The sequence below is a fragment of the Echinops telfairi genome, unplaced genomic scaffold (assembly GCF_000313985.2).
Source record: "Echinops telfairi isolate 266 unplaced genomic scaffold, ASM31398v2 ScPeMD7_60;HRSCAF=208, whole genome shotgun sequence".
Classification (NCBI taxonomy): Eukaryota; Metazoa; Chordata; class Mammalia; order Afrosoricida; family Tenrecidae; genus Echinops; species Echinops telfairi.
In genome coordinates this window covers 44,529,986-44,541,612 of record NW_022103958.1, presented here as the reverse complement: position 1 = coordinate 44,541,612, position 11,627 = coordinate 44,529,986, and the positions used below count along the sequence as shown (strand labels likewise).

The following is an 11,627-nucleotide window of genomic DNA, read 5'->3' as shown; positions in this document are numbered from 1 at the left end:
ATTTGAACCCATCTTTCGGAGAAAGACTTGTTGCACTACAACTTATTCAATTAAGCAACAATGGGTTCAGCACTGAATTTACATATGTTGCATTACTAGGTGACATAGCTGTGCCTTCATGGATCTTAAAATCTATCGAAGGAGGAAGCAACCTTCTTTGGTAAATGTTCAAATAAAGCAAATACTTAATAGAGAAATGGTGAATGTGGAGAGAAGACGTTATGCTGACAGGACTGGGATGTTCAACTTACAGGCGAGTGGGTGGCAGGAGATACTACCTTAATGCCATACTCAGGGACTTGAAGGTAGATAGACAGCTTTCTTTTGAAGTCAAGAAAGTTCTCTCCAAAGTCACGCTTCCTGGCTGTGATAATAGCTCCTTTTCCTACCAACTTTATCATCTTGGTACATTAAGTGACCTCAAAGTCACACTGTCCTTTTGTTTTGTTTTCAAATGTGTAAAACACAGTATCTGAAAAGTTGTTGAAGAGGCTTCATGAGAGGTCTTCTGGACATAGTGGCTAACTTGCTATTACTTGTTAAACTCATCCATTCTAATAGTTTTTGTTCGTGGAATGCTTTTCCCCTGGGTCTTTATATGATAGGCTGCTTAATAGAATGACAACTGCCACTGACTGCCATGTCTATGGATCAAACTTCCCCTACAAACTCCTAAGTAGCTGCAGAGGGACCTACTCTCGTTGAACTTTGCATCTTTTTCATCATAATGTTTTTCTCTTTGTGCTGAGATCATATGCATGTGACAGCACCTTGTATTTTCCCACGTGGATAGCCATTTACCTATTCTGTACCTTTATGTATGCTTTTATAACCTAGGGATTTTAAAAGGACAAAAACACGTACTTCATAGAGTTGTTGGAGAATTAAATGAGATAATTGTACCAAACATCTAGCATATAGTCCAGCACATTTCAAGTGTTGAGAAAATATTGTGTACCACAATTGCTTCCTACTACATTCTGGGCTTAGAAATTGTTTACATAAACAAATTTCTCAACTGAAGGTATATTTCCTTATTTTTTCTGTGTTTATAATTTCTTAGACTGGGTTCTCTAGCAAGGCAAACATGTGAAGTGTGTACATGAAGACTCGTGCATACATGTACAGGGAATGGCTTGTGACATTAGGCATCCTGCTAGAGTCACGCTAGAGGCCTCTCGAAAAGAGGGACAGACTTAAAACGTTCAGGCCAGGCAAAAAGTTTCTCATATCCCAAGAACTGGCGGTCAGAGCATGACGAGACAAATGCAGGAGAAGGTGAGCTTCACTAGAACCTTCACTTATGTTATGAACACAGGCTACATACAGCCCCCAGGAAACTCCTCTTTCAACTGACTGGCTGTGAGCACATCAGATCACAAAATTGGAAGTTATATATCGTATCTGCCAAATGACTGAGAAGTATAGCCTTATCAAGTTGACACATTAATTAATACAGTATGTTCATATAGCTTTGCAAGTGGTTCATGTTAAAAGTTCAAGACTTGTGGCAAGATGGCAGCCTAGACTGATGAGCTGCGCAGCCCCGCTACAACACAGATGTCAGAGCATAGATGCCGAGGGAAAATCTAGAGGCTTGACTCTCTGGAGAAAAGAAAGATAAATAACTTGAACCTTGACTGAGAGAATAAAGAGCAGAATGCTTACACGGGGAGCAACCTGACAACACATTCTCCACTGGCCTGTTGACAGCCAAGCAACCAACTCTGCTTAGAGTGCAAGGCACTCGCCAACTTTCAACAACAAGAAAGGTGGGTCCCTGCCTTACTTCCTGTGCCCACGGGGTGAATGGAGGGGCATCTGAGCTCTTGTGTAACCATTGGCCAGTTTCACCCCTCCTTCCACAACTGCAGGACTGCAATGCTAGTCTGAAAGAGGGGCAGACCAGGTTGGACCACCATACTGCATGGGAGACTCAGTGGGGACTGACTCATCCCAGGTTCCTCGGGTCTCCTTGGTGCATGCAGGGGATATCAGCCCCCACAGCGACATGCTCCCCATAGGTGAATCATGCAATGATCTGCTCAGAACCAGTGGAGGTGGTGATCCTTTGGAGGGCCTTGGGGCTGAAATAAAGCAGTTGGAAGAACTGGTTTGGTGTTTTCCTTCTTTCATTCATTTGTTTGTTCATTTATTCATTTTGATAAATCATCAGGACAGTGGAATCATGCTGAACATCTATAAATCCTGGCAACCACAGACATCAGATGCTGCAGAGGGCCTTGATAAAAAGCATTGACTGGAGTGTTACAGCTCTTTTAGAATTTGTCTAGCAGTTTTTATGTTTTTTTTCCCGGAAAACCCACACACACACCAGTATAACATGTATCTAATAATAGATTAGTTGGAAGTGAAAAAAAAAAGCATTGACTGGTTCCTCCCCCATCACCCAAGACCCCCTCCACCACTATCATGATACCAATTCTACGTTGCAAGTCTGGCTAGTCCAGAGGATGTACACTGGTACAGATGGGAACTGGAAACACAGGGAATCCAGGGTGGATGATCCCTTCATGACCATTGCTGAGAGTGGTGATACCAGGAGGGTCAAGAGAGTGTGAAATAGAGAGGGGGAACCAATTGCAGGGATCTACATATAACCCCCTCCCTGGGGGATGGACAACAGAAAAGTGGGTGAAGGGGAGGGGGGAGTGTGAAGAGGGGGAAATGAGTAGCTGATGCCAGGGGATTACGTGCACAGCAAGGGTTTTGAGAATGATGAGGGTAATAAATGTACAAATGTGCTTTATACAATTGACGTATGTATGGATTGTGATAAGAGTTGTATGAGCCCCCAATAAAATGATTTTTTAAAAAAAGCATTGACTAGTTCTGTGTTGGATTTGACCCGCTATGCTTTTTGTTTTGATAAACCAGCATCAAAGAGACATTGGATATGAAAGTGGTGGAACCAATCCTACGTCCCCACAGTCCCCTGACAAGCAGAAGAGTCACGGCCTCTGGCCTCACTCAGCCTGTGCTTGCACTGCAGTGAGCACACTAGCAGAACCGTGATAAGTGCACTGGTGGTTGAGAAAGTGAAAAGGCTACTCGCTCTGATTTAGAGTTTCATCGTTTGTGTGTGTGTGTATGTGATGTGTTTTCCATTCATTTGTTTTGTTTTATTATTATTATTATTTTCTTGATGGACCCGATGAAGACAACTGTCCCCAGACATGCTTCTACCTCCAGCAGCTGTACTTAGTGGGAAAGGACCACCACCCACTCTGTTATTACTTGACCAACAAATAGACACAAATGAAAAAAAACACAATATCTCAGAGACAACAGACCATTTCAGTTCATATGAGGAAACAAAACCGAATGATTCAAACATGTGTCAATTATACAGAATTAGAAGACCTTTCTGAGGAAGAAAAGACATTGGAACTACCAGAAAATGGATTTAGAATAATGATTTTTAGGCACTGTCGATGGATGGAGAGAATGATAGAGAATCATGGAAAAAATGAAAGCATTACAACCATTCAGGAAAATACTACTAAAAACAATCTGACAAAATTAATGAAAAATGAGAAGCCATACAAAAGCAGTAGTAAATAGAAATCTAGAAGATTAGTTTTAAGGTATTGGAAATAGATAATGCTTTGAAAGAGGAGCCCTGGTGATGTAGTGGTTACACAGTGGACTGCAGTCTGCAAGGTCAGCAGTTCAAAACCACCCAGTTCTCTGTGGTGGAGAGAGGAGGCTTTCTACTACCATTGACTTGCAGTCTCAGAAAGCCACAGAGGCAATTCTACCCTGTCTTACAGGGTCACCATGAGTTGGAATCAGTTCCATAGCAGTGAGTTTGTTTCTTGAAAGGGTAAAGCAGTAGAATTGAAATTACAGAAGGCCAAATTATTCAAGGCAAACCCCTCAGTACCATAGGTACTGCTAGATCATAGGTTCCCAAATTTACTTAGTTTACTGCCCCCTTTTCAGAAAAAAAAATTACTCAGTGTCCCCCTGGCAGTTCAAAACTTTTAAACTGTAGCCTATAAAGCAGGGTACAGTGTAGGTAACTGCTTTTGCAGAGCTCTGGATTTTTCCTGTGGTCACCCGGGACAGTAAACAGCACGCTAGATGAACAATCCATGAATAGAACCCAGAAAGTCCACAGAAAGTCCATGAATTATATGGGCACTATCAAGAGGAAGAATTGATTCATTTGAATTATGGTGCTGGGAAGGATACTGACACTATCACGGACTGCCATAAGAACAAATCTCTCTTGGAAGAAGTACAGCCAGAATGTTCCTTAGAGGCAAGAATGGTGAGCCTTCCCCTCACATACTGTGAATAGGTTACCAAGAGAGGCAAGTTCCTGGAGGAGTACATCATACTTGATAAAGTAGCAACCAGGTAAAAAGAGGAAGGCTTTCAATAAGATGGACTGACACAGTGGTTGCATCAAACACAGGAGCAAGTGGGAGGATGCCATCGTACCTGACTGATGTTTTCTGTTGTACATAGCATTGAACATCTAGAGGAATAACAAGAACCTAGCAGAGGTTCCTGAACATAAACAGACAAAAACCAGAGGGAACATAATCCAAGAGTTTCTAGAAGAAAACTTATCATACGAAAGAGGCAACAATAACCATTACAGAGGCTAAAAGAATATAAACAAGGCAGACATCAAAATAAAATCATCATGCACTATCATAATCAAAGTCTCCCAAATCAAAATCAAATCCTGAGAACAGCTCAGGAGAAGCAAAATGCTCTCTACACAGGGGAACCAATACGACTAAGCTCAGATTCTCAGTCAAAATCATACAGGCAAGAAAGCAATGGAATTACATATAGAAAACTCTGAAAGAAAAAAATTACTAACCAAGAATTTATCTGCCAAAATTATCCCTCAAATACAAGTGAGAAATAAGAACATTTGAAAATAAGGAGAATTAAATGAATTTATAAAAAAAAAACAAAAAAAAACAAGACCAAACTTACAAAAACTACCAATAGGGGATTCTTTGGACAAAAGCAAGTAGCAAACACAAACATATTTATAAAGATAGAGCCTAGGGTGGTATTGTCAGAGTTCAATAAATACTCTTGAGAGATGATCTCAGTATGTCTCTGGGCATAGTTTTACTTTATAGATTTTGTGTGTGTGTGTTTGTGCATTAAGTGAGAAAACCATCTGTGAGTCCCAGAATTCAGAAACTCACTATAGGTTGGACCTCTGACGGGGTTCAAGTTTGAAAACATTTCTTAGTACACATCAATAATATAGTCTGTGGAAAATTGTGTGTTCGACCTCTGACGGGGTTCAAGTTTGAAAACATTTCTTAGTACACATCAATAATATAGTCTGTGGAAAATTGTGTGTTCGCTGTATTGGGCATTTACTCTCTGAATGGCTTTTTTTTTTAGCTCTGAAGTTAGATGTCAAAGCAAACATCTATAAGGTATAATGGATGTTGTCTGGCCTTAGGATGAGAATTAGAAACGTGCACTTGTAACTAAATGAAGAAATCTTTAAATTTGTCAATATCTGGACTAATCTAAAATTATATTGCATCACCTTTAATTCTTTTAAAATATAATTGAATAAAGCAATAGCTATAAAATGTCTTATGTCACATAAACTAACACATACAAGAACTTTAGCATAAAGATTGTAGGAGAGGTAGATAAACAGACAGCTGCAGTTCTCTCTATTTCTTAAACAGTTTTATTGGTCCTTTATCCACATATCACACAATTCAATAGTTTAATCATATTAAAAGATTTGTACAATCATTCGCACAATCAATTTTAGAACATTTCTTTTTTTTCCTCCATGGTTAAGTCACTTTTAAAATGAGTTGTGTAATCACCATCAGTTCTAGTGCTCCCTCCCCCTCCCACAAACATTGTTTGCTCCCCCTACCTTGGCTTGATTTTCCCTCAAGGTTGTCCTGCCCCTTCTGTGGGTGGTGGTTGGCGGTGGGGTGGGGGTCTGTTAATTTGTCCCAGTCTTATCACAAGTGGATGGTATCCTCCCATCTGACCCTCTTGAAGGAATGTCCCCAGGCAATGTGAGGTCTCCTCTTTCAAGAGGGCTCTTGTGAGGTATATAAAAGGGAGGTGGTCTATGGCTCATGGCCAGTAGGTAGATTTCTCTTTTGTTCAGGAATTGGTCTCTAAGATTTGTTTAATTGGTGTTTGTCCTTATAATAGTGGACTCACAATACTCGTCCTTTTTTGATTGAGCTACTTCATTCAGCCTAATGGTTTCCACGTTCGTCCATGCCATGTGGTGTTTCATGCTTTCGTCACTGTTTTTTAGGGATGCACAGTATTGCAGTGTGTGTCCGTACCATAATCTGTTTATCCATTCTTCCACTGTTGGGCATATGGACTGCTTCTAGTTTCTTGCTATTGTGAACTGTACTGCCCATTTTCTATGTTCTGGAAGAATTTGTGTAATATTAGTATAAGATCTTCTCTGAATATTTTGTAGAATTCCCCCATGAAACTGTCTGGTCCTGGTCTTTTCTTGATTAGTACTTTCTTAATAACTTGTTCTGTTTTCTTTTGTTATGGGTCTGTTGATTTTTTCAATATCTGGGTGCACTAATTTGAGTGGGCACTGTGTTTCTAGGAATTTCTTTCTTCTAAATTGTCGAATTGGAGTACAGTTTTTGTAGTAGCATGTTATTATTATTTTTAATTCCTCTGGGTTTGTTGTAACATCACCATTTTCATATCTTATTCTGGGTATTTGTATAGTTTTTATTTCCCCTTTGTTAAGTTGGCCAGTGGTCTATTTTTTAATCCTTTTGAAGAACCAGCTTCTTCTCCTGTTTATTTTCTGTTGTTTATTTTTGTTTGTTTGTTTGTTTGTTTGTTTTCCATGTCATTTATTTCCTCCTTGATGCTTATGATTTCTTTCCCTGGGTCTCTATATTTTATGTTAATTGATGATAGCCGTAAAATGGAAATTACACACATATCACATCCCTGAGAGCAATCTCTAAAAATAATACAAAAATTGTTAGGCACCATTGACAAATAGGTATGACTAAAATACCAGTAGATCAAATAAAATGGAATTTTAATATATTGACATAATCCAAAAGAAAGCAAGAGTGGGAAAGGCAGGGGAAAACAACCTGTCTTTTTCTTCATTACAGGAAGCTAGAAATCTGAAAGCAAGGTTTGGCTTTATAGGCATTTTCTTTGTCTCTTGTTTTTTAATCCCAGGGAATCCTTGGAATTCCTGGCCTTTTTAGACTCATCATGTGTCTCTGTCATCATCATCAGATATCATCCCTTCTCTCCTCTTTCTGCATGACTGCATTTTTTATAACTCAGATGTGATTAGGTTTAGGACATTGGAATGCTCTAATAAGAATAACAAGGAAAATATCCAACCAAAATTACACACAGGAATAAGGGTTAGTTTTTCAGCAGATATTTTGGGGGACACAAAGTTCAATCCATACAAATCACTTGCTTGTTAATTGTGCTGTGTGTCCCCTATGCTAGGAAATAAATTACACGGCAGCATACGTCTCTGTTTACCATGCATCTTCCACTGATTTAGAGAATACTGGGAATACTTAAAGTTCTCAATATGCCTGCTTTAAAGAATGAATGATATGCACATATATTTTAGCTACAGTATCTAATTTTTAAAAAAAATTACATGAATAGTAGTTATTGTATCAAACTCAGCATAATAATTTTATTTAGAAAATATTTTCCTACCAAGCTCTCTCTTGAGAGCGGCTTTAATCTCATTATTCCTGAGACTGTAGATGAGAGGATTCAACATGGGGATCACCACCATGTAGAATACAGATACCACCTTGTTCTGGTCAGAGGAGTAGCTGGACTTGGGCATCACATAAATGAACGTAATGGTTCCATAGAAGAGAGTGACTGCAGTAAGGTGCGAGGTGCAGGTAGAGAAGGCCTTGTGGCGGCCCTCAGTGGAACGCATCTTCAGGATGGTGATGAGGATGTAGACATAGGAGACAGCTATGACAAACACTGTGACCACAATGATAGAGCCTGCAAAAAATGAGGATACCACTGCAGGTACAGTGACATCAGAACAGGAAAGTTCCACTAAAGGAGAAAAATCACAGAAAAAGTGATTGACCCTATTTGGTCCACAGAAGAATATACAAAAGAAAGAAGTCATAAAGCAGGATGCATTGAGAAGACCACCTACATAAGCCACAGAGAATAATTGGACACAAACTTGTGTGGACATTTTGGTTGAATAAAGCAGTGGGTTGCAGATGGCTACAAAGCGATCATAGGCCATGGCAGCCAGAAGGAAGCACTCACTGTCCCAAAGAAAACGGCTGACCCAAGCTGTATGGCACATCCAAGATAGGAGATTGTATGTTTCTCTACCAAGAAGTTGATGAGCATATTGGGTGTGACAGAGGATGAATAACCTATATCAGCCAATGCCAAATGGCTCAGGAAAAAATACATAGGATGATGGAGTTGGGTAGAGATTCTGATCAGAATGATTGTGCTGAGATTTCCAGATATGGTTACCAGATAGATGCACAGGATTACCATGAAGAAGATGACCTGAAGGGTAGGATCATTTGTTAAGCCTAATAAAATGAACCCTGTCACTGAAGTGTGGTTTGTATCCCCCAGGGAATCCATGAGACGCTGTAGTTGATATCAAAATAGATCTGTAACCAAAAAAAATATTGCATTGAGGGAGTTATGCATGGCTTTACTTGTGTTAATACATATATGGGAAGTCATTATAAAGAATGATACCATTCATGTATCATTGCATATTAACATGTAATGACACATTTTACATATATACAAATGAATGTACACATACACTTTCTTAACCCCTTTTTATTTATATTTATATACTGTTTTTAGCAGGAAAACGCAAAAGTCAGTGTATGATTCTTTGTCATTTTTCATTAATCTCTAAAATTGCATTTAAAATGCTTTAAAAATGAAAAATAAAAATATAGAGACTGATAAGAGTAACTAAAAGGAATGGTGAGTACAATGACCAAGAAGAACATGGGTTTTGTAATGAACTTGAGAAAAAGCTGTAATTATTCCCAACTTAGTAAATGATAGCAGGACTAAGAATTTCATGCATTCATAGTTCCATTTTTTGCATAAAAAATAGTTAGTAGTTTCATTATTATTTTGTGGATGAGGAAACTGAGTCTGAAAGAGATTATGTAACTTGCACAAGGTTGCATAGCAAGTGTAAAATCAAAATATGAATTACAGGAAATCTAACATTTCCAAAGTAACTATTATAATTGAAGATATGTAGTACTTATCTTGAAACCCAGTGCACTTGAGAATAGATGGGTATTGGGTTGTTCTTTAAGCTATTTGGAAGGTAATATATGAGAGAAGTCTGGTTAGCTACATATTTTGCAATATCTATTAGTTAAATAAGAGGAGTCCTAGTGGTGTAGTGGATTATACCTTGAGCTGCTAACCACTGGATCAGCAGTTCAAACTCATCAGCTATTCTGCAGGGGAAATAATGATGCTTTCTGCTACCCCAAAGATTACCTCCTGGAAGACCCAAAGGGATAGTTCTACTCTGCCCAAAAGGATCACCATGAGTCAGAATTAACTCAGTGGGAATGAATGAGATCAGTTAAGTAACTTCATTTTTTTTTGTTTGTTTGTTTAACACATGCAAATTTTTTTTTCTTTTTTAACATTTTATTAGGGGCTCATACAACTGTTATCCCAATCCATACACACATCAATTGTGTAAAGCGCATTTGTACATCGTTTCTCAAAACATTTTCTCTCCATTTAAACCCCCGACATTAGGTCCTCATTTTTCCCCTCCTTCCCTGCTCCCCCCTCCCGCATGAGCCCTTGATAGTTTATAAATGGGTATTTTGTCATATCTTGCCCTGTCCGACTTCTCCCTTCATCCACTTTTCGGTTGTCTGTCCCCCAGGGAGGAGGTCACACACAGTTCCATGTAATCGGTTCCCTCTTTCCTACCCATTCTCCCTTTACCCTCCCTGTTTTGCCACTCACACCACTGGTCCTATAGGGCTCATCCGTCCTGGATTCCCATCATTTTTTTTTAAAAGAAAAAATTCATTTGTTTTTGATAATATACCAGAAAGGTATTTCAGATTAGAGATGAATGAAGTCACATCTTATAAATTTGTTTAATTTAAAAATATTTATAATTAACATTATTGTTTCATCAAATACAAGAAGTCCTGGACTTCAGCAGGGCTTTGTTTTAATGACTCCAGCATAAATTGGTTCTGGTGTAAATAATTTATTTTTAGTATATATATCTGCTATCCAGAGTGCTTTGAACAGTAAATAAGTCATAATATTGGGCATCTGCAAGTGAATATGTGAGAATTACAACATGACCAAACTAAGCACTGTAAATACTATTAATAATATGATATACACACACATACACACTCAACAGTCTGTAATTGTAGTTGATCGTTGCTCGGGGTCTACTTGTAGTTTGAAATATCAGTCTAATTACTATGCAAAGCACTTTGATAATGAAGACATAAGTAAAATACATTCATCTAAATAAGTAAGATCATAAAATACAGATGAATATTGTGTAACCTAAAAATTTGTTTTAAAAATTTGCACAAGACCAAGCAGCTGTTGGCTAAATTGGTTCATATCACCAACTTTGGGGATTTTATATCCCAAATTTTGTCTAGCGGTAAAGCATTCAGGCTCATAAACATTGTAAGTTTTTCTGCCAAGCTATTTACTAGCAATAAGTGTCTGGGCATCTCAAAGTTAGTAAATTGATTTGCACTATGGCCAAGGAACTTTTTAAGATACTTTTAAATGACTATGTGAGTTTCTGATCAGATGGAATCCTAACAACTTGAAGTTTCCTTTCACATAAAATTTCACATAAAATTGATTCTCTAAACAGTAAATTAACTAAAGTTTCTTACTAGCTGATTGCTAGATTACATCTATTCCATTTTCCAATCTTGGCTTGGAGTACAGGCAATATTAGGAAGTAATGTATTTTAAAATGATAATGATTCAGTCACCAAAACATTGACAACAACCCCCCAAACTTCTTACCTCTTGGAATAAGAATTCACTCATCTTTCAGTAATAATTCTAAAATGACTGTAAGTCTATAGCTATCATTTTATTATTGTTTGCCTTTCGGGCAATCCTTGGAGATTCAGTTGTGATTTCAAGTGCACCACAGAGTAGTATGATGGTTCAGAGTGGATGCAGAACAGTTCAACTCACATAGGACTCTGTGAATTCTCAAGTGATCAATTTATTCTTTTGCGTCTCCATGGATGCCCATGCATAATTCTATAACTTTCAAATAATTCTTGAGGAGTATAATAAAAAGTTTTTTGTTACCCAAATATTATTACTGAATTCATTTTGTTATATTGTGATGCATTACCAAATTTTTATGTAGACATAGCCCCAAATAAATCATAAGTTTACAAATAGATAACTTGATTTAAGAAGAGACTAGGCAATGTTGAAGACAAAGCCTGAAACAGACCATCAGCATCACTTTTCTTTCTTTTTTTAAATCATTTTATTAGGGGCTCATACAACTCATCACAATCCATACATACATCAATTGTGTAAAGCAC

At 38.0% G+C, this 11,627-nt stretch overlaps 1 non-coding gene and 1 pseudogene across 1 annotated transcript; one reads left to right on the top strand and one right to left on the bottom strand.

Annotated features, from left to right (window-relative positions):
• The first annotated feature begins 2,263 nt into the window (after positions 1-2,263).
• On the top strand, positions 2,264-2,327 carry LOC115869943. The gene has a single exon (XR_004046458.1). It is a non-coding gene; the product is annotated as a U7 small nuclear RNA (small nuclear RNA).
• Positions 2,328-7,705: 5,378 nt separating this feature from the next.
• On the bottom strand, positions 7,706-8,652 carry LOC101644111 (annotated as a pseudogene).
• Between the last annotated feature and the right edge of the window lie 2,975 nt (positions 8,653-11,627).